Genomic DNA, 475 nt, shown 5'->3' with positions numbered 1-475 from the left:
TCAACAGCTTCTGCATCTAGTCATTCAGCTGGTCGGCTATTTTGCCGTCAAAAATCACGACAATCAGGTAAGGAAGTCAGAATGTCTATATGTAGAACCCAAACTTTTCCAAATCGAAAGCCCAGCACACACGCTATGACATGGTATTTTCCATGCGCGAATTTCAGGTCTAAATGAGTGAAATTTGTGATAATATCGCTTACACTAATACACACGAAACGATCTGTCAAAAAATTAACTTGGAAAACCATAACAGTCTAGGTAGTTTTAAGGCCTACCATTTTTAGGTAGGAAAAGGCTAAGAAGAAGAAAAACAAGAACAGTGTAGATTGTTAATTGGTAAACTTTTTTTTTTTTTGACAAGCTTAACTAAAATTACTGTGTTTCCTTCCAGCTTATTCTGCAGTCCGGATTCACACCTACCGTTCTCCGTCAGCTATGCAGTCTCCCCTTCTCCTACTTCTGTCAACCAGAA

The 475-nt window shown here is 38.7% G+C and overlaps 1 long non-coding RNA gene across 1 annotated transcript; it reads left to right on the top strand.

Annotated features, from left to right (window-relative positions):
• The first annotated feature begins 1 nt into the window (after position 1).
• On the top strand, positions 2-452 carry LOC113473635. Its single transcript, XR_003395561.1, has 2 exons — positions 2-67; positions 395-452. It is a non-coding gene; the product is annotated as an uncharacterized LOC113473635 (long non-coding RNA).
• The last annotated feature ends 23 nt before the right edge of the window (positions 453-475 follow it).

The sequence above is a fragment of the Diaphorina citri genome, unplaced genomic scaffold, assembly GCF_000475195.1.
Source record: "Diaphorina citri unplaced genomic scaffold, Diaci psyllid genome assembly version 1.1 scaffold52044, whole genome shotgun sequence".
Lineage (NCBI taxonomy): Eukaryota > Metazoa > Arthropoda > Insecta > Hemiptera > Psyllidae > Diaphorina > Diaphorina citri.
The sequence above is the reverse complement of the archived record's forward strand: the minus strand, read 5'-3'. Positions and strand labels throughout refer to the sequence as shown.